A 23,036-nucleotide genomic window follows, 5' to 3' on the forward strand; every position below is an offset into this window, starting at 1 on the left:
CTCAGTACTGCACGCGTGCTACTTGGGAATCGTACTTGATTGCCAGCTCTCTCCAGAACCCCAAATTACTGCAGTGCTGAGATCTTGCTTCTTCCATCTTAAGCAGGGTAGAGGATGTAACCTTACGGCTAGAGCGGTCGACCTCGAACCTGGGGAACTGCATTGGAGTCTCGGCAACGGCGCTCAACATCCTGTGATTCTGGGCATATCACTTAAACTCCCTGCGCCTTACAAAAATTAATGTGTCCTTCTGTAACTAAACTGGTGCTCATGTAAAGCGCTCTGATACCCGATGTCTGTCCATTTTGCGGTATTTAAAGCTTTAAAAAAAAAAAAGCAACTGCACAGAATATTCCCTTACATGCAGTTCCCACACTAGGATATTGTTCCCAGTGCTTTTGGATACTATAAATTGGACTATGGAAAATTGATCTATTTACACTTATCTAAAAAAAGAAAAGATCGATCAGTTACAGAAGATGCAAATGCAGCAGTCAGGCTTATCTTCAGCCTAATAAAAACAGCAGCATATTACTCCATTTCGTAACAAATTCCACTGGCAAACATATCAAGTACAAAACTGCTTACCTGATACACTATTCCTTTTATGGCACAGCTCCACCTTGTTATGCAGGGGAGATCTAAAAAATGGTGTTTAGACTCTCCCTGGCCATCTAACCATCAATACTTTCTGAAAAAATGCTAGCTTTTTATAATGCAGTTTCATTCATATGTAGCAAATGCATATGTTTAGAAAATAGCTAATGAAACAAATTCTCAGTTTGTCAAGACTGTAACCTTTTTCATAGTACTACAAAAACCCTCGGATCTTTAGGTACCTCTCCTTGCCCAGCAGCTAACAAGTTCAAATGGTAAAATGCCTACCCCCCACCAGCAAATAAGACCACAGTCAATGCATAGTCAGTACTTTTCTTGCTGGCTTTCTTCCAGGCAGAAAAAGTTTCCTCTGTTCCTTGAATTTGATTCTCTTCTCTGTCTCTGAAAAGGTAGTCCCAAAAAGGGAGGCACCCCTTGGGCCTTGTGGATCAGCATGAAACCAATTACCTTATGTTGGGTAAATCGTTTCATAGTCAGTAATTTGAGGAGGAGCAGAGAACACTCCTCAGTCTTTGACCTCCTCAGATGGACCCACATCACACCACATCTGAAGAAGCTACACTGGCTCCCAATCCAGAAGAGATGCCAGTTCAAGATGTTGACCCACGAATACAAAGGTGTGCACAACGATGGACCAGCATACATCAATTAAGCATGACCTTCCACCAACCAACCAGGCACCTACATTCCACCTCCCTCTTCCTCGCAGACAATCCCCAGATCTGCTGCAGCAACAGAGGAGGACGCTCCTTCTCACACCTGGTGGGCAAAGCTTGTAAAGACCTTTCCCTGCTCCTTAGGACCTCCCCATTGCTCTGGGAATTAAGGAAAAGACTCAAAACCTGACTGTTAGAATGCACAATCACCATGAAGCAGTTAGCTACTGCTGCGCCTTCAGACTCTGCGCTCTATAAGTCCCTGATTGATTGATTGATTGATTGATTGACTCCTCCGTTCTTCCTCTGGCAGACAGAAATTCTATCAACACACACCAGTCTTCCTGTATTCTGAGATCCAAGTAACACTCTGAGTTTAGAGAGGTGGGAGCAGGGTTTCTAAGGTAGACCCACTATAAATTGGGTAGAGTTCCTCAACGAATCGTATTAACATGTTGGTACTTCTTCCAATGTTCTTTCTTTCTCAACAGTATTAACAAGTTCTGGTGACTTATTATAGTGCAATCCAGCAGACAAGCTCTTGGAGATCAGCTTCTCAATATGGCAAACCTAAGCCCTTTCTAAAGATTCTCTCTCTCTCTCGCCTTCCTAGCTCCAGCCTAAGCCCCTCTTCCAGCCCCTTCATGAAAAATACACATTGTCTAGGTGCCCTAATCCTCTCAGCCTAATGAGTCCTCGTAGCTTCAAATATATCCACTGGGTAGGTGTAAGAAAGTGCCCTCGTTGTGCATGGCTGCCCCCTCTTATTGCTAAACAGCTGATGTACTTTGACTGAGTGTGCCCTGGGTTCCTGCCAAACAGGTACACAGGGCCTATGTTCTTTTCCTAAACTGCATAAAAAACAAAACCCAATTGGCACTCTTTAGCCACAGGTCAGTCCCTTGTAAATGGTACCAGAGGTACCAAGGGCACTGTGGCCAGGGAAGGCCTCTAAGGGTTGCAGCACTTATTGTGCCACTCTTAGAGGCCCTGTACCTTTACACACAGACACACTGCCTTTGCAGGCTGCGTGCTCTGGTGCAGAACAAAGTGAAGAGCCGACATGGCGACATCTCTGTGTGCCATGCCTACAACCTACAGCCCTGGAATTGGTCAGCCACTGCTCTAGCTGGGGGCACTATTTCAGTGGTGAGAGTACAGGTCCATGAGCCCTGTACCCCTACAGTGTCTCAGCCAAATCTTAGACACTGTAAGTGCAGTAATGCCATTAAGAGTATATGGTGCTGGGAGTTTGTCAATACGAACTCCACAGCAACATATGGCTTTCCTGAAAGCTGGGAAGTTTGGTATCAAACCTCTCAGCACATTAAAGCCACAATGATGTCAAAATGCACTCAGAGGCCATCTTAGTGATGCCCCCTGAAACATGACCTAACACTAGTGTTCTGGCTGAGTGGCTGCTCGCCACCTGCCTGCCACCACCAGACTTGTTTCTGGACCCCTGGGTCGAGGGCCTGCTGCTCTTGGGGGTCTGAAACAATGCACATCCTTGGACTAGGTGCCAAGCCTTCTCCTCCAGGATGGGCAGGGTCCACAAAAGAGAAGTTTCAAAGGCTTGCCACCTTTGTGAGCTACCTCAGGCCTTTGCTGCTTCCACCAACTGGCCCCCACTTTGAGAGCCGGTGGGAAAACCAAGTGTGGAAGGGAGGTGTGCCCACTTTTGCCAACCCCACCCCTCAGGTGCAGGAGGCACGGAGAAGCACAACTCTCAGTCCCCTCCATCTTTCAGATGGGGGACCTAGCCAACCAGAATGAGGCATATGCCCCCCTCCCACTGGAAGGTGGCATAATAGGGGGTGTACCCACCCCAAGGAAGGGACCCATTGGTCTCAACCTTTTCTTACCTGTAACATCCCTAAATCTAGTATTTAGGGGCAACTTTGAACCTCGCCTTCTCCAACACAAATTGACAAGAAGAAGAGAAGAAGTACTGAAGAACCTGTCCTGAAGCCAAGAAGAGGAGGACACCCACTGACTTGTCCCAGCCCTACTGGTCTGTCCCCACCTAAAACCTGCTCCAGTGAAATTCCGGTGTGTCCTGCATCCAGCAGCCTCAAGAACCCAAAGCACCTGCCCTACCTTCCAAGCCAAAGACTTTGGGCCAGATGTAGGTCACCAAATACCGGTCGGTAACTGCCAATTTCGGCCGTTACCGACCGGTATTTGGAGCTTGAGATGTAGGGGGCCTAAATTTACAGAATTGGTAAAGTTACAGATTCGGTATATTTACCGATTTGGTAAAATACCGAATCGGTAAATTTACCGATTCTGTAAATCCAGATGTAGGTGGCACTGAAAACAGTGCCACAGGCCCTTAGGAATTCGTTATTTACCACCAAATAATACTTGGTGGTAAATAATGAATTTATATGTACATGCACATCTGTGCATGGACACCGGTGCCATGTGGCACACTTACATGCCCTAAGGGCATGTATGTGTGTCACATTGCACACAAGCCAGAATCAGGGGTGCGACAGGGTGTCAAAGTGACACCCTGTCCCCCTTGTAAATTCGGTAATTTTACCGAATCGGTATTTACCGATTTGGTAATTGACATTGATTCCTATGGGCCTCAAGGCCCATAGGAATCAATGGCAATTACCGAATCAGTAAATACCGTTTCGGTAATTACCGAATCTTACCGATTCGGTAATTGAATTGGTAAAAATACCTACATCCCGATTGCCAGTTCTTAAATACCGAATCGGTATGATTCGGTATTTAAGAATCGGTAATCGGGGATTACCTACATCTGGCCCTTAATTCTGTGTCAGAGCCAGGGACGCAGCTATGGATGGGGCAGCAGGTGCTGAAGCACCGGGGTCTGGACCGTGGAACCCTAGCTACGTCATTGAGCTAGGCAGTACTGGCCTGGGTGCACCAGGCCAGACTGAGCTGGAGTGCCGCGGAGCAGGGCGGCGGAAGGGGCATGTGCAGAAGTAAGGGGGTGTTGACAATGTGTACTGAGTGTACGGCCTGGCCTAGAGGTTCAGCTGTTGGTCTCGCGCTGCACCGGCTCTCAGTGCTGGATTTATTGGCTTTATAGTGGCCTGAGCTCATTGTAACACACGGTTCCACTGACTGCACTGCACTACACTACACTACACTACACTGCAAGCAGATCCAGGAAACATGCAGTGCTCAGCTGCAAGGTGGTGTATTTATTGTTAAAGGACGAGGTGTGATGTATGTACTCATTTTTGTGGAAGAAGACAGCACTGTAAGCTTTCCTGTGCTGCATGTGCTCAGTGGTGGACAACTGTGAGGCACAGTCAGGAACTGAGTACCTGCACTGCTTTCCTTTGAAAAGATATAGCCTGCACTTCTTTGATTTGCAGTGAGAGAGCCTGCACTTGTTTCATTTGCATGGGGCGAGCCTGCACTTCTTTGATTTGCAGGGAGCGAGCCTGCACTTCTTTCATTTGTAGGGAGAGAGCTTATGGGTGTGCTAATTAGAGTGGAATAAATGATTGGCTGTTTGCTTCATCGCAGTAATGGGTACCCAGATGTACACACTAAACATAATGTGTGCGGGCATGGCGCATCAAAATTGGTCAACTGCATTACCTCAGGAGGCGTGGGGCCTGTCGGAGGGCATTTGCTGATAATTGTCCCATATGATTTAGTGGCTGACTTGGCGAAAATGAAAGATTTAAAAATGCTAGTTTGACTCTGTTAGAAACGGGACCCCCGGCCGGCCAAGCTCACGCCAAAGTCAGTCAGGGATCACCATTTCTAAGGTCAGGGCAAGGGAGTCACACACCAAGATAACCCCTGCTCACCCTCTAGGTAACGTGACGCGAGCAGCAAGGCTAATCTCGGAGGCGATGTGTAAAGCGTTTGCGCGCGCACCCCAGCGACAACACCCTAGGCCCACCACAAAGGAAACTCCACACAAGGTTATATCAAAAATAGCCTTTGTATTATAATAATAAAAACACATTAGATAACACACACACTTTACAATGTGCCAACAGGCACGGGCAAGATTTACAAGGGATTATGTACAGGACAGGGCCACCTGGACCACTGTCAGGGGTATGCACTTTTTAGAAATAATACTTGTAGGTATAACACTTAGCACATAAACATATAATGAATGTAGCACACAAAATAGTTACATGTAGCACACAACCAGTAACTACTGGTAAAGGGTAAATACCTCCTACGCCACCCTAAACACTGTAGGGAAATCACGCAGGGAACTAGGACCTTATCATCAGGACCTATGGAAGGAAAACCTATCACCTAAGCAAGTCACATTTAGCAAAGGCAATAAAACATCAACATTCCTCTAAGCAGGTCACTTTTAGCGAAGGGGAATAAAAGCATAAACAATTACCTACGCAGGTCACTTTTAGCAAAGGTAATATCAAACAATCCTCTAAGCAGGTCACTTTTAGCAAAGGGGATAAAAACATAAACAATTACCTAAGCAGGTCACTTTTAGCAAAGGTAAACAAACATTCCTCCAAGCAGGTCACTTTTAGCAAAGGGGAATAAAACATAAACAATTACCTAAGCAGGTCACTTTTAGCAAAGGTAACAACATACAATTGCACATGAAACATTAAAACACATTCAGAGGTGCAGGTAGAACATTTGCGCAGGAATCAAATTCACAAGTAAATCACAATGCGCAGGGTGCACATGGCACACCACTAGAATTGTCCCCCAGGCCAACTGGCCTCGCAAGGGCTGGAATGCCCTGAGTCCAATGTCAGGGAAGGCTGCGCAGGCAGCCAAGAACAAAGCCTAAACGTAGCAACTGTCCACTAAGTGCTGGACAGTTGTAAATAGCAGGTAGGCAAACGTTGGAGCCACGTGGGCTCAAGAACACTGGTGGGGAGGAGACACTGTGTGGGAGCCTCGGGGCTACTGACCACACTCGTGTCCCCAGAGCCTCTCTGGCTCGCAAAACAAATGTGCTGGCACCAAAGAGCTTCTGCGCTCTAAACCAATGATGGGCGCTCAAGAGCCTCTCTCAGGGCTCAATGGGCCAGGGTGCCGGCACTCGAGCCTCTCGGGGCTCAAAGAACAAATGCAGGTCCCTGGAGCCTCGTGGGCTCTTAAAACGAATGCCCCCTCGAGCCTCGGGGCTCGTAATTATACATAGGGCGGGAGCCTCGCAGGCTCGACAAAGATCAATTGCCCCCGGAGCCCTTGGCTCCCACAACGAAATGCTGCCCACGTTGGAGCGGCCCTCTGCCAACTGGGGCCGCTCGGGAACAAAGAGGAACGCCCCCGCACTCACCGGCTGCTTCCCGGGCGGCGCTTCTCACTCTCGGTCGGCTCTCCTTCTGGGCGGCTTGGCTGTCTCCTGGGTGCACACGGGGAAGCCCTCGAGGCTTGGCCAATCCCTGTGCGGCCCCGGGATGACGCTACGGGAGTCCCTGAGGTCGGGACCAATCACAGAGCTTCTGCCCTATGACGCGAGGGAATCTCCGCCGGCTGGGCCAATCCCTCGTGAGGTCAGCGGCTGCCTCCTCTCGCCTTCTCCTCGATCCTGGGACTGCGGCGGTGAAACAACGGGGCAATGCCGGGTGGGCACCGGCGTCAAATTAAATATAAAGCGAGGTGGGCACTCGCTCGGCCTGGCAAGGCGCTCCAAAGCGCTAGAATCAAAATAAAGCGCACCCAGCGCTTAGGGGTAAAATAAAGCGCTCTTCAGTGCTAGGAATAAAAGGAAAAGCGCTCCACAGTGCTAGTGGGCAAATAAGCGCTCCCAAGCGCTAAGAGTAAAGCAAAGGTTCCAGCAGGGTCTGGAGGAAGGCAGGGGGGCAAGGCAGGGCAAGAGCCAGCACACTGGGTCTCCAGGCAGGGAGACACTCCAAGTGGCGGTCCTCCTGGCCCCAGCAGCAGCAACAGCCCCCTCTGGCAAGGATCCAAAAGTAGAACAATTTCTGTGGGGACACAGCCCCATTTTATACTGTAAATTCCTTTGTCTTCAGGGTGCAGGGTGGGGGGAAACCAGTTGCAGCTGGCTTGGGAGTACCCTTGATGGCCCAACCACCCCTTTCATTCACTGGGGAGGCTTGGGTCGTTAGACAAACCACAGGGGGGCGGAGCCAGCATTGTGTGGGGAAAACCCCAGCCCATCAAGGACCCAGGTGCACTCCTCCCACACATCACTCATGCTGATCTCACACTCACCACCGGGCAGACCCATCCAGACTTCCTGGAGCCTGGCATGCCAGCCAGCTCCAGCCAATCACCCTCCAGCACCCTCACTGCACACATACATCAATGTCCAGAAGTAGCACTTCCCTTCTAGACACATACATGCCGTATACACCATCTTGCAGCATTCACTCTCACGAGTTCATACATACTAAACTCGAGCCTGCACGCCCCACACATCAGGAACTAACATGGACACTCACATTCCCCATGCATTCCTATGGGAGGGCAGGCCAGCCATACTACACGCACGCACTTTACTCTGGGACACAGGGAAAAAGTGCGCCAAGACCCAGAAATCACTAACACAGGGTCACAAATAAAAGCAAAAAGATTAGGGGTGAACCTGCCCTAAGGCCCAAGTCCAACACAACCCCCTTCCAGCCAAAACGCAGGGCAGACCAATCACCACCGTGATGGACTTCCCTGCTTGGGGCGATAAAACAAGGACGCGGGCCCACAACTGCAGGGACACCCTCCTGTTTTATGCCACGGTGAACCCCTAGGGTTCCTTCTAAAACTACTGTAGGGACTAACTGGGGTACCCCACTGGTACTCTCCAGCTGCCCTCGGCCAGGACCAGGCCCTAGGCCACCCAGGTACCACTGGATCCTGCCTACTCACAAAGTGGGGGGTAGTAACCCCTGGCACATAATAGCCATGCTCCACTCTTCCTGTCTGTAAGACAGGGCTAGACTGCCACTGGTTCTCCAGCCTAGGGTCTACAACCTCAGGCGGACCAGGAGTCGCAGGGAAGGCTCTCCTCCCCCTACCTCTTCTTCTAGGGTTCCTCCTCCTCCTGCGAGGGGTTCCCTCTAAACAACATTCTCCCAACCTAGGGTTTAACCCCTCAGGTTGCACCGGGGTCAGAGGTGGGCTCTCCCACCCTCTGCACCCCCTTCCAGAGTCCTGCTCCCTCCCAACCGGGGCGGTACCTCTGGAAAAAGAACTGGTCAGGACACTGATTACAGTAGTCCCACCCTTCAGGTCAGGCGGATCCTGAACCTGGCCTTCCAACCTCTGGTCTAGAACCTTTGGTGGAACCAATGCCTGGCACTCCAGGACTTCTGGGGACTCACATCCTATCCCCCAATCACTCCTTGTACTGGACTCCTGTACCCTCCCTACTGGAGCGGTACTGCCAGACTCTAGAACCATAGAAGCTCCGCTTACAGATGCTCCTGGTCCTCTACCCACTAGGAGATCTCCCTCAAGTGAACTAACAGGCAAGTCTAGGTTCCCTTCCTGGTGTTCCCTAAAGAAACCATCCAGGTTCTGTGACAGGGCTTCGGGCGTCTGGGGACTCTCGGTCACACACTCACTCCCGCTCCACTGAGACATGCAGTCAGCCCCTACACCTTTCTCACTAACCAGGGACCTAGCTGGGCTACTCTCACCCTCCTCCACCACACTGGGCTGGAAGACACCTGACCCACTATTGTTGGAATCACTCACTAGTGACTCTAAAGAACCTCTCGCACTGTCCCAGCGCTCTGCTTCCTCTGCGAGGGTGTCTGGATCAGTCAACCCATATTCCAACAGGTGTTGGCGCAACCCTGGCAAACAACTATTGAGCACCTGCTCTCTTAGAACCAGATCAAATAGCTTGGCAAACTCAGTTCCCATGTGAACCTCTAGCCAATCAGACAGTGCACCTTGACATTCATCCACAAACTCTTCCCAAGACTGGTGAGACAGTTTCCTAAGGTTCCTGAATCTCAACCTTAACTCCTCTTCTGGGGAAACAGGCACCACACTCGGGAAACTGGAAGTGGGACTGTCTACATTAATATTTAAATAGCTGCCACCACTGGACTCAACCCTCCCTGGGGAATCCAGAAAACCACAACTGCACTCAGGGGATAACCTATCCTCTAGGGCTACCTTCTCCCTGAACAAGGCCCTTTCAGCCTCTAGCTTGGCGTGCTCCAACCTGAGCTGTTCCATCGCTAGCTGATGCTCCCGCTCTTCCCTCCTATCCAACCACTCCTCTGGGGACAGGGAAAGGGATGGGGCGCTGGTACTGACACTGGACCCAGCAAGGGACTCCCTATCTATGGGGTCCTCACTATCTGCTGATATCCATCCACTGTCATCATCACACAACTCACATTCTTCAGGGCTCCCAACAGACTCACCATCCTCATGACGTGCGGCCCGGGCCCTATCTCTCTCACTGTGCTCAAGATCCCACTGACCCTTTTGCCATAGGATCAGGCTGTCCCTAAGCTGGGACTGAGTATCCAACTCACTCACCTCCATGCCTCCCTCTTCAAAGAATCTGACCAGCTCTGACCTACTGTACCTAAAAAGACAACAGAGATCAAAAACAGGCTCCATTTTGGCGGACGTTCTCAAGAAGAGTTAGGCACAGTGAACCTGGGGGTCTGAGCTTACACAGGAGTACACAATTACAAAATTCAGCAAGATTCCTATCTCAGAGAACTTGCACTCCTCTGTCCAGTGTAACACACCACTCATTCACACACACCCTCCCCTCGGACTGGTAAGGCAGTTTCTACCACCCCTGATTTTCTCAACCTGACCACAAGTGACACAGGTACCAAACTCTGGAAGCAGGGCGGGGAACAAATGTACTGGACACAAATCACAAAATGACACCTTTCAGGAGAAGCAATACTGAACTTCCCTAAAAAACAATAACCCCCAAAATGTGGTTATCTAAAATTGCAGAGTTTTGAAGTGTGGCCTGTCGCCACTGTGCTACAGCGCAAACGCAAGTCCAATCCGCACCGCTAGCCACCAATGTTAGAAACGGGAACCCGGCCGGCCAAGCTCACGCCAAAGTCAGTCAGGGATCACCATTTCTAAGGTCAGGGCAAGGGAGTCACACACCAAGATAACCCCTGCTCACCCTCTAGGTAACGTGACGCGAGCAGCAAGGCTAATCTCGGAGGCGATGTGTAAAGCGTTTGCGCGCGCACCCCAGCGACAACACCCTAGGCCCACCACAAAGGAAACTCCACACAAGGTTATATCAAAAATAGCCTTTGTATTATAATAATAAAAACACATTAGATAACACACACACTTTACAATGTGCCAACAGGCACGGGCAAGATTTACAAGGGATTATGTACAGGACAGGGCCACCTGGACCACTGTCAGGGGTATGCACTTTTTAGAAATAATACTTGTAGGTATAACACTTAGCACATAAACATATAATGAATGTAGCACACAAAATAGTTACATGTAGCACACAACCAGTAACTACTGGTAAAGGGTAAATACCTCCTACGCCACCCTAAACACTGTAGGGAAATCACGCAGGGAACTAGGACCTTATCATCAGGACCTATGGAAGGAAAACCTATCACCTAAGCAAGTCACATTTAGCAAAGGCAATAAAACATCAACATTCCTCTAAGCAGGTCACTTTTAGCGAAGGGGAATAAAAGTATAAACAATTACCTACGCAGGTCACTTTTAGCAAAGGTAATATCAAACAATCCTCTAAGCAGGTCACTTTTAGCAAAGGGGATAAAAACATAAACAATTACCTAAGCAGGTCACTTTTAGCAAAGGTAAACAAACATTCCTCCAAGCAGGTCACTTTTAGCAAAGGGGAATAAAACATAAACAATTACCTAAGCAGGTCACTTTTAGCAAAGGTAACAACATACAATTGCACATGAAACATTAAAACACATTCAGAGGTGCAGGTAGAACATTTGCGCAGGAATCAAATTCACAAGTAAATCACAATGCGCAGGGTGCACATGGCACACCACTAGAATTGTCCCCCAGGCCAACTGGCCTCGCAAGGGCTGGAATGCCCTGAGTCCAATGTCAGGGAAGGCTGCGCAGGCAGCCAAGAACAAAGCCTAAACAAAGCAACTGTCCACTAAGTGCTGGACAGTTGTAAATAGCAGGTAGGCAAACGTTGGAGCCACGTGGGCTCAAGAACACTGGTGGGGAGGAGACACTGTGTGGGAGCCTCGGGGCTACTGACCACACTCGTGTCCCCAGAGCCTCTCTGGCTCGCAAAACAAATGTGCTGGCACCAAAGAGCTTCTGCGCTCTAAACCAATGATGGGCGCTCAAGAGCCTCTCTCAGGGCTCAATGGGCCAGGGTGCCGGCACTCGAGCCTCTCGGGGCTCAAAGAACAAATGCAGGTCCCTGGAGCCTCGTGGGCTCTTAAAACGAATGCCCCCTCGAGCCTCGGGGCTCGTAATTATACATAGGGCGGGAGCCTCGCAGGCTCGACAAAGATCAATTGCCCCCGGAGCCCTTGGCTCCCACAACGAAATGCTGTCCACGTTGGAGCGGCCCTCTGCCAACTGGGGCCGCTCGGGAACAAAGAGGAACGCCCCCGCACTCACCGGCTGCTTCCCGGGCGGCGCTTCTCACTCTCAGTCGGCTCTCCTTCTGGGCAGCTTGGCTGTCTCCTGGGTGCACACGGGGAAGCCCTCGAGGCTTGGCCAATCCCTGTGCGGCCCCGGGATGACGCTACGGGAGTCCCTGAGGTCGGGACCAATCACAGAGCTTCTGCCCTATGACGCGAGGGAATCTCCGCCGGCTGGGCCAATCCCAGCGCGGCCCCCTCGTGAGGTCAGCGGCTGCCTCCTCTCGCCTTCTCCTCGATCCTGGGACTGCGGCGGTGAAACAACGGGGCAATGCCGGGTGGGCACCGGCGTCAAATTAAATATAAAGCGAGGTGGGCACTCGCTCGGCCTGGCAAGGCGCTCCAAAGCGCTAGAATCAAAATAAAGCGCACCCAGCGCTTAGGGGTAAAATAAAGCGCTCTTCAGCGCTAGGAGTAAAAGGAAAAGCGCTCCACAGCGCTAGTGGGCAAATAAGCGCTCCCAAGCGCTAAGAGTAAAGCAAAGGTTCCAGCAGGGTCTGGAGGAAGGCAGGGGGGCAAGGCAGGGCCAGAGCCAGCACACTGGGTCTCCAGGCAGGGAGACACTCCAAGTGGCGGTCCTCCTGGCCCCAGCAGCAGTAACAGCCCCCTCTGGCAAGGATCCAAAAGTAGAACAATTTCTGTGGGGACACAGCCCCATTTTATACTGTAAATTCCTTTGTCTTCAGGGTGCAGGGTGGGGGAAACCAGTTGCAGCTGGCTTGGGAGTACCCTTGATGGCCCAACCACCCCTTTCATTCACTGGGGAGGCTTGGGTCGTTAGACAAACCACAGGGGGGCGGAGCCAGCATTGTGTGGGGAAAACCCCAGCCCATCAAGGACCCAGGTGCACTCCTCCCACACATCACTCATGCTGATCTCACACTCACCACCGGGCAGACCCATCCAGACTTCCTGGAGCCTGGCATGCCAGCCAGCTCCAGCCAATCACCCTCCAGCACCCTCACTGCACACATACATCAATGTCCAGAAGTAGCACTTCCCTTCTAGACACATACATGCCGCATACACCATCTTGCAGCATTCACTCTCACGAGTTCATACATACTAAACTCGAGCCTGCACTCCCCACACATCAGGAACTAACATGGACACTCACATTCCCCATGCATTCCTATGGGAGGGCAGGCCAGCCATACTACACGCACGCACTTTACTCTGGGACACAGGGAAAAAGTGCGCCAAGACCCAGAAATCACTAACACAGGGTCACAAATAAAAGCAAAAAGATCAGGGGTGAACCTGCCCTAAGGCCCACGTCCAACAGACTCTATGAATGGCTTTGGCAAAAAAAGTTTGTTAGTCCCTATGGTTGGATTCATGCTTTGCCTGCCTTATCTCAGGCTTGCTGAAATTCCCTAACACCACTTATGTTGATTTAAATTTACAATATTTCTCACTGCACTCGTGCATTTTGTTTGAACATTGCTGCCTAACTTTCAAGTACTTGTTATACATTAGCCTGTTGAATAGGTTTTAAATCTGGCAGGTGGCCCTAGTCACCAGAAGCAAGACTGGCCCTTCCAAAATTCAACATCTTCATGTCTCAGCCATGCTTTTTCTGATGCTGCCCCTGATGTTAGAATAATAGTCCACTGCAAATCGGACACTTCCTTCACTTCAATACATTAGAAAGTCTTTACTGTGCACCTGTTGTATTGGTCTTTTTTGCAAATGATTTGTGGTGTTTGGTGACCTTATTGCTTCCATGTTTTCTTTGTACTTTTATTAATCTGTTTTACCTGTATGGAAATCCTTTTGTGGATTTTGCTAATTTCTTTGATCTCTTTGGCACCTGGTCACACTTAGTGACCCTAGTCTACATTCTAGAGCAGGCATCAGCAACCGGATATGGCGATTACTGTTGTCATGTGCACCTATTATAAGCAAGATTGAGCTTTTTTCTCTGCATAATTTGTAATTTTGCCTTGTACTGCTTTACAGGCTGGTTTTTAGATATGCAATGATGTATAGTGAGCCATATGTTTAACCTTTAAGGCAGGTGCAAGGGATGTGTTATGTTTTGTGAAATTGACCTGTTTTATTGAAGTGGCCTGTTCCAGATCATAAGCGTTCTGGCATGCAAAAAAAATGGATTTAACCGAGATCTGTGACTGGGGGTGAATGTTTGATTTGTTCAGCATGAAGACTGAAGGTGCGGAGCTGGTTTCTGGTGTGTTAAACATGTAAACATGCAATACTCCCCTGTGTTTGGTTTCCAGTTCCCTGGGCGAGGCAAGTATGCCTGTTAAACATGTGGGTGCTGCTGATCTCATGTCCTGTTATAAATAGTTGGGTTAGACCCATATAGTCAGTGGGACCTGGGTGAATAATCGATATAAACATAGGGGGGTCCCAGACTGGACACGAAATTATTTATGAAAATTTTTTGACAAAAAATGATAGAGAAAATAAATCAAAAATTGAATGAATAAGTACGGTGTTTTTATTTTCACTGCACTTTTTGTTACCATTCAATGGTTACTACATATGTATCAAAGTATTTGTATTTACAAAATTCAATACGCCCACACAGGGAAAGGGAAGGGGTGCACAGGGAAAATTTGAGATAGTTGTAAATCACTAGTCATTAATTACTAACGTGCATACAAATTCATGAATACAGTACATAAGTGCTAAATGGTACCCACGAGGGAGGCCAAACAAAGATAAAGCACAAATCAAAACATTTTCATAGCAAACAATATCCTAAACAGCTGTATAAATCATGCTATTGTTAGGAGTTGATATTGTAGATAGCAGTCTACGTTTCGACCCAGAAGTTGTAGGATAGTGGATCCTTACTGCACGGGTCTTCGTCAGGACGTGCAGAGGGGGGTAGGGCGTAGATTAATAAAGGGGAAAAATAATTACTCAAAACGGTCTCATTAGAGTCCCGGAAAAACGTAGCGGAAAAACGCCTGTTGCATTAAATTATATTAACTAAAAAGGAGCTGAGGAATATACTAAGGGTGAGCCACATGGTGCTTGCAAGACAGCGCTCTAATTACCTGTTGTAATGGCGTGGCGGTTGTTGTCAAGTGCGGCCAAAAACGTGGTCCGTAGACAATCTATATAATTAAAAGAGTCTAATGAAGTGCATTTCAATAGTTTCGAAGGACCAGCACAAGTATTATTCAGTATGAAAATTAGTGATCGTTAAGGAGTTTTACCTGTGGCATTGAAGGGTAGATTGAAATTAATCAATCTGCTGCCCGTATCTGTAAAAAGGAAAGAACGGGGGCCAGTCATTTATTTGGACATGAGTTGTTAATAAATATCGCTTCTACACAAGGTTGTCATGCAACATTTCAGAGGCTTACCCAAACATTCAGGATAGCGAGATTAAGGAGCAATGGCGATCGTCATCCATGAGCTCCGTCAAAGTGAATGGGGACGTGAGCATTCAAGGCTCAAAAAGCGGGACGGTCCGCTGTCAGTATCTACAGGATTTGAAAATAAACAGGATTTGAATAAATAAATAAATAAGGCCGGTCACTAGATGGGACACATATAGAGTGATCTCAGACAAGTCCGCACACGGCGTCTGGTAGAGAAACTTACCCGAAAGGATCAGAATTGTTGCTTAACGCAGGGTTCAGGGCGGCGTGTCAGCGCGTCTCCTGTAACCAGGAAGTGCTGCCACGAGTAACAAGGAGAGCTTTCAAAGCTCGGGGGCTAAAAGTGAAGAAAGACTAAAGTCGCGGTGGTTGCTAGGTAACCCACGGACTCAAAAGATGGATTGTGCGATTGAAATTTGTCAAAACGGGCATTACCTATCTAAATAATATGAGGTAAGAAGTGCGCCAATCGACAATACATATATATATATTTTACAAAGCTAGTGATCAAAGATACTTCTCAGGAGCCAGGCCATCATTGCATAAAAAAAATCATTTCAAAGCGCGAACCTGCCGAACAAGTTGGTCAAGGCGCATGACAACTAGAGATGCGGATTGGGAGCTTCCTCGTTCTAAAGCAAAACAGTGGCAATAAATGATTTGCTGTACAGATATTTCGGCTCAGTTAGCGTGAACCTACCACATGGTGGTTAAACGCACACCAACATAAGGAACATTAACCACAGAGTATTAAACATTCAAAGGATTGCCAGTTGAGCAAAACTGCTCTCAGATTCATTCAGACCGATGCGTACAGAATCAAAAAATTGGATCCATTTGATCTCCCTGACATTCAGGATAGGTTCTATGTTACCAACCCTGGGACCCAGTTTGACCTGTTCTACTACAATCCACTTAAGGCTTTCAGGAGAATGATTCTTTTTGTTACAGTGATCAACAAGGGGGGCCCCTTGGACCTTACACCTTATGCGGCTGCAGTGTTGCAAAAAACGTACCTTTGCACGTTGCTGTGTCTGTCCGACGTAAATTAAATCACAGGGACATGTTATACAGTACACCACATTGGTGGAATTACAGTTTGTGTGTGATTTAAGCGGAACACGCTGTTGCTTATGGACAAGTTCTTTGGTTTGCATCGTCGATGGGCAGGCTTTGCAGGAACCACATCGGTAGTGGCCCACCATGGGTGGGAGATTACACATAGAGGTGATAGATGGTTCATTTTTTGTGTTAAGAAATGAGCACACCACGTAATCCCGGATATTCTTTGCCTTCTTAAAGGAATGAAGGGTTAAGCAGTTGGTTTCAAGATCATCGGAGATCAAATTCCAATATTTATTGATAGTTTTTTTATCACATTACTTTGAGTTGAAAAAGTGGTTACACAGATAAGACGTTGTTCATTGCTGCTAGATTGCTCACTGGGTTGCAGTAAAACTTCTCTGGGATTAAACCAAGCCCTCTTTCTGGCTCTCTTGGTCAGACGTCTCGGGTAGCCACGTTCAAGTAGTCGGTCCATGAGTATTGCAGATTGCTCCATATAGTCTTCTTTTTTGCTACAATTGCGACGAATTCGCAGAAATTGGCCGAAAGGCAGGTTGTCCCTGAGGCCTCTCGGGTGATGACTAGAATATAGGAGTAGGGAGTTCCTCTCTGCCGGCTTCCTAAACAGAGTTGTGTGGAGGATCGCATCCTCTGCAAAAATAGTAAGGTCCAAAATGTTGATAGATTTTTTATCAAATTGAATGGTGAATTGGATATCTGGTGACCTACCATTGAGCCAAGCAAAACAATTGGTGATTTCATTTTCGGTTCCTGCCCAGATTAAAATGATGTCGTCGATATACCTCATCCACATATTTATATTTGATCTGAATGGATTGACATCATTGAGTACGAACGTATCTTCATACATGGACATGAAGATTATGGCCAAATCTGGGGCAAATGCCGCCCCCATCGCGACTCCCTTAGTCTGAAGGTAAAAACAATTCTGGAAAATGAAAAAATTGCGCATCATAGCAATTTTGAGTAGTAAGATGATGAAAGATGTGGGGACCCGAAAGGGTGCCTCACGCTTGTCTAGTGCAAGTGTCATCGCCACCAATGCTTCCTCTTGGGGTATGCTTGTGTAAAGTGACACATTGTCACATGTCGCCAAAAGTTCTAGTTGTGAGTCATATGGACGTCCGTCTATCATATTGATGGTGTGTGTGGTATCCCGTAGGTATGTTGCAGTCTCTTCGGCCAAAGGTTTCAGAAAAAAATCTATGTACCTACATAGGGGTTCCAATAGTGAACCACAGCCAGATATTATTGGTCGTCCTGGGGGCTTGTGAAGATCCTTGTGTACTTTCGGTAAAGTATAAATCATGTGAATCCGTGTTTTTTTTTGGTTTAGGTACTGAAACTCTTGTTCGGATAGGATGCCTTGTTCCATGCCCTCCTTTGTGATTCTGAGAATCACAGCTGCTAAGTCTTTAGAAGGGTCACCACCCAACTTTTTGTAGCTGATACCATCACCCAACTGCCTCATAATCTCTTTCGTGTAGTTATCCAAATCCTGGACGACAATGGCACCGCCCTTGTCTGCGGGCTTCACTTCCACTGCCGTGTTATTTCTTATTGATGTTAGGGCAAGTTTTTCAGCTCTACTGGTATTGTACTTGACAAATTTCTTGTCATCCAAGATTTTCTTCACGTCACGTAGGACTAGACTTTCATAGGCCAGAATGCGCTGAGTCATAGCATAGGTCGGGGGTACAAAAGTAGATGGTACCCATCAAATTTGTAGGTGACGAAGGTTGTTGGAAAGGTTTATCCTTAAAAAAGTACCTGAGTCGTATTTTCCTGAAAAACTTATGGAGTTCGGCTACAGTGTTAAAGACATTAGGTGTAGCAGTGGGGACAAAAGATAAGCCACGGCTAAGTACTTTGATTTCATCTTCCTTCAAGGTGCCATTGTCGTCCAGGATTTGGATAACTACACGAAAGAGATTATGAGGCAGTTGGGTGATGGTATCAGCTACAAAAAGTTGGGTGGTGACCCTTCTAAAGACTTAGCAGCTGAGATTCTCAGAATCACAAAGGAGGGCATGGAACAAGGCTTCCTATCCGAACAAGAGTTTCAGTACCTAAACCAAAACAAACCACGGATTCCCACGATTTATACTTTACCGAAAGTACACAAGGATCTTCACAAGCCCCCAGGACGACCAATAATATCTGGCTGTGGTTCACTATTGGAACCCCTATGTAGGTACATAGATTTTTTTCTGAAACCTTTGGCCGAAGAGACTGCAACATACCTACGGGATACCACACACACCATCAATATGATAGACGGACGTCCATATGACTCACAACTAGAACTTTTGGCGACATGTGACATTGTGTCACTTTACACAAGCATACCCCAAGAGGAAGCATTGGTGGCGATGACACTTGCGCTAGACAAGCGTGAGGCACCCTTTCGGGTCCCCACATCTTTCATCATCTTACTACTCAAAATTGCTATGATGCGCAATTTTTTCATTTTCCAGAATTATTTTTACCTTCAGACTAAGGGAGTCGCGATGGGGGCGGCATTTGCCCCAGATTTGGCCATAATCTTCATGTCCATGTATGAAGATACGTTCGTACTCAATGATGTCAATCCATTCAGATCAAATATACATATGTGGATGAGGTATATCGACGACATCATTTTAATCTGGGCAGGAACCGAAAATGAAATCACCAATTATTTTGCTTGGCTCAATGGTAGGTCACCAGATATCCAATTCACCATTCAATTTGATAAAAAATGTATCAACTTTTTGGACCTTACTATTTTTGCAGAGGATGCGATCCTCCACACAACTCTGTTTAGGAAGCAGGCAGAGAGGAACTCCCTACTCCTATATTCTAGTCATCACCCGAGAGGCCTCAGGGACAACCTGCCTTTTGGCCAATTTCTGCGAATTCGTCGCAATTGTAGCAAAAAAGAAGACTATATGGAGCAATCTGCAATACTCATGGACCGACTACTTGAACGTGGCTACCCGAGACGTCTGACCAAGAGAGCCAGAAAGAGGGCTTGGTTTAATCCCCGAGAAGTTTTACTGCAACCCAGTGAGCAATCTAGCAGCTATGAACAACGTCTTATCTGCGTAACCACTTTTTCAACTCAAAGTAATGTGTTAAAAAAACTATCAATAAATATTGGAATTTGATCTCCGATGATCTTGAAACCAACTGCTTACCCCTTCATTCCTTTAAGAAGGCAAAGAATATCCGGGATTACGTGGTGTGCTCATTTCTTAACACAAAAAATGAACCATCTATCACCTCTATGTGGAATCTCCCACCCATGGTGGGCCACTACCGATGTGGTTCCTGCAAAGCCTGCCCATCGACGATGCAAACCAAAGAATTTGTCCATAAGCAACAGCGTGTTCCGCTTAAATCACACACAAACTGTAATTCCACCAATGTGGTGTACTGTATAACATGTCCCTGTGATTTAATTTACGTCGGACAGACACAGCAACGTTCAAAGGTACGTTTTTTGCAACACTGCAGCCGCATAAGGTGTAAGGTCCAAAGGCCCCCCCCCTTGTTGATCACTGTAACAAAAAGAATCATTCTCCTGAAAGCCTTAAGTGGATTGTAGTAGAACAGGTCAAACTGGGTCCCAGGGGTGGTAACATAGAACCTTTCCTGAATGTCAGGGAGATCAAATGGATCCAATTTTTTGATTCTGCACGCATCGGTCTGAATGAATCTGAGAGCAGTTTTGCTCAACTGGCAATCCTTTGAATGTTTAATACTCTGTGGTTAATGTTCCTTATGTTGGTGTGCGTTTAACCACCATGTGGTAGGTTCACGCTAACTGAGCCGACATATCTGTACAGCAAATCGTTTATTGCCACTGTTTTGCTTTAGAACACGGAAGCTCCCAATCCGCATCTCTAGTTGTCATGCGCCTTGACCACCTTGTTCGGCAGGTTCGCGCTTTGAAATGATTATTTTTATGCAATGATGGCCTGGCTCCTGAGAAGTATCTTTGATCACCAGCTTTGTAAAATATATATATATGTATTGTCGATAGGCGCACTTCTTACCTCATATTATTTAGAGAGGTAATGCCCGTTTTGACAAATTTCAATTGCACAATCCATCTTGTGAGTCCGTGGGTTACCTAGCAACCACCGCCACTTTAGTCTTTCTTCACTTTTAGCCCTCGAGCTTTGAAAGCTCTCCTTGTTACTCGTGGCAGCACTTCCTGGTTACAGGAGACGCGCTGACACGCCGCCCTGAACCCTGCGTTAAGCAACAATTCTGATCCTTTCGGGTAAGTTTCTCTACCAGACGCCGTGTGCGGACTTGTCTGAGATCACTCTATATGTGTCCCATCTAGTCACCGGCCTTATTTATTTATATATTCAAATCCTGTTTATTTTCAAATCCTGTAGATACTGACAGCGGACCGTCCCGCTTTTTGAGCTTTGAATGCTCACGTCCCCATTCACTTTGACGGAGCTCATGGATGACGATCGCCATTGCTCCTTAATCTCGCTATCCTGAATGTTTGGGTAAGCCTCTGAAATGTTGCATGACAACCTTGTGTAGAAGCGATATTTATTAACAACTCATGTCCAAATAAATGACTGGCCCCCATTCTTTCCTTTTTACAGATACGGGCAGCAGATTGATTAATTTCAATCTACCCTTCAATGCCACAGGTAAAACCCCTTAACGATCACTAATTTTCATACTGAATAATACTTGTGCTGGTCCTTCGTAACTATTGAAATGCACTTCATTAGACTATTTTAATTATATAGATTGTCTACGGACCACGTTTTTGGCCGCACTTGACAACAACCGCCACGCCATTACAACAGGTAATTAGAGCGCTGTCTTGCAAGCACCATGTGGCTCACCCTTAGTATATTCCTCAGCTCCTTTTTAGTTAATATAATTTAATGCAACGGGCATTTTTCTGCTACGTTTTTACGGGACTCTAATGAGACCGTTTTGAGTAATTATTTTTCCCCTTTATTAATCTAGGAATCAGCCCCCGCCCTACCCCCCTCTACACGTCCTGACGAAGACCCGTGCAGTAAGGATCCACTATCCTACAACTTCTGGGTCGAAACGTAGACTGCTATCTACAATATCAACTCCTAACAATAGTATGATTTATACAGCTGTTTAGGATATTGTTTGCTATGAAAATGTTTTGATTTGTGCTTTATCTTTGTTTGGCCTCCCTCGTGGGTACCATTTAGCACTTATGTACTATATTCATGAATTTGTATGCACGTTAGTAATTAATGACTAGTGATTTACAACTATCTCAAATTTTCCCTGTGCACCCCTTCCCTTTCCCTGTGTGGGCGTATTGAATTTTGTAAATACAAATGCTTTGATACATATCTAGTAACCATTGAATGGTAACAAAAAGTGCAGTGAAAATAAAAACACTGTACTTATTCATTCAATTTTTGATTAATTTCCTCTATCATTTTTTGTCAAAAAATGTTCATAAATAATTTCGTGTCCAGTCTGGGACCCCTATGCATATATCGATTATTCACCCAGGTCCCACTGACTATATGGGTCTAACCAAACTATTTATAACGTACTTCGAGCAGACGCTGTCTGCGAGGTTTTTTCTCCATCTATTTATTTACCCAATTTCATTCGAGTAGCTTTTTGAATATAATTTGTTTCTACTCAACCAATATGGTTGATAAGGATACTCTTACTTATACTGAGGAATATATTAGGCAACTTCTACAGGATCCAGCCAACAATTTTCTTTCTCCAAATATACCGGCTATTGATCTTTCGCTCAACGACAAAATCAATAAATTAGAACGCCTGGAGAAAAAATTGATCAGAACGAAACTACATGGTCATTTTTTAGCACAATGCTTGCAATCAAACATCATTCCAGTCGGTCTACAGGTCAAAGTTGAACCCGCAATTTTTGTTGATGTTCCAAAGTTTCGAGAAGGTTTCAGTTTTGTCGCGAACAATTGTTTGCGACATTGGATGGTGCTTGGCATCGAAACGGCCAATGAACAAATTTCAATCTTATCAAAGCAAATAGTAGAATTGAAGGCTGAAATAACTGGTGATTCTACTCTTGCCAACTCCAAAGAAGCCTTGACCAAACTCGTTGCGACCCTTCAGGATTTCGAGACAACAACTATAAAAAGGAAATTAGAGAAATTGGCGCGTGACTTGAGACTTTATGATAAAAAACGAACATATCCCTACCTACAGGACGAGTACTACCGTCAAGACAGCCAAGGGAGATTTACCAATCGGGGCCGTGGCTCTTTCAGGGGGAGACGAAATTTCACGACTTTCTCTGATTCATCATACAGCTCCAGGGAGGATTCAGAACAAGCGGGCCCAAGTGGGTCATACGGCTATCAAGACTCCTACGGACCGTCATATCAACCTAATCCTTTTTTAGGACAGGGAGGATGGAGACCTCCCCGTGGCAGAGGCAACAACTGGAACAGGGGCACTGGCAGGGGCCAATCCAATGTGAGGGAAGAGTGGGACTCCGGGAGAGGAAGAGGAATGAAACAGGTGAACTACCCCCAGGAGGAGCACGGAGAAAGATCAACCCGCAGGAAGAATTACAGATGGTAGGAGTAACCACCTCCCCTGTGATAAATATCTCCAAATACACCTTGAAGGAAGATGAAATCAAAGTACTTAGCCGTGGCTTATCTTTTGTCCCCACTGCTACACCTAATGCCTTTAACACTGTAGCCGAACTCCATACGTTTTTCAGGAAAATA

The sequence above is a fragment of the Lissotriton helveticus genome, chromosome 5_1 (genome assembly GCF_964261635.1).
Source record: "Lissotriton helveticus chromosome 5_1, aLisHel1.1, whole genome shotgun sequence".
Taxonomy (NCBI): domain Eukaryota; kingdom Metazoa; phylum Chordata; class Amphibia; order Caudata; family Salamandridae; genus Lissotriton; species Lissotriton helveticus.